A 377-nucleotide genomic window follows, 5' to 3' on the forward strand; every position below is an offset into this window, starting at 1 on the left:
TTCGCCCTTCAGTAGCCGGGATGGGCTCCGGCACCCCCGCGACCCCGAAAGGGACAAAGCGGTCAAGAAGATGGATGGATGGATGGATTTAGGAAGTACCTGGGAGAGCAGTTTTGATTTGCATAATTTTTTTTTATTTTTGTTAATTTTTTTGTATAAATTGTCACATTTTTCTTCAACAGCTTTTAGCTTATTTCACACAATCATCCCAAATGACTCTAGAATAGTAAAAATCATTAAGAACTATTGGCTAAAGTAGGTTAGAATAGCTTTCAAGATTTTTACTATTTTTATTATTTTTTTTGTATAAATATTTGCCTTTTTCTTCAATAACTTTTAGATTTTTGGACCCAATCATACTAAATCACGATAGCATA

General features: G+C 34.0%; 1 protein-coding gene across 1 annotated transcript in view; it reads left to right on the plus strand.

Annotated features, from left to right (window-relative positions):
- Positions 1-377, plus strand: part of slc24a4b (solute carrier family 24 member 4b) — a gene marked incomplete in the record, with an annotated part of 40,281 nt that overhangs the window by 27,051 nt on the left and 12,853 nt on the right.

The sequence above is a fragment of the Oryzias melastigma genome, linkage group LG24 (genome assembly GCF_002922805.2).
Source record: "Oryzias melastigma strain HK-1 linkage group LG24, ASM292280v2, whole genome shotgun sequence".
Classification (NCBI taxonomy): Eukaryota; Metazoa; Chordata; class Actinopteri; order Beloniformes; family Adrianichthyidae; genus Oryzias; species Oryzias melastigma.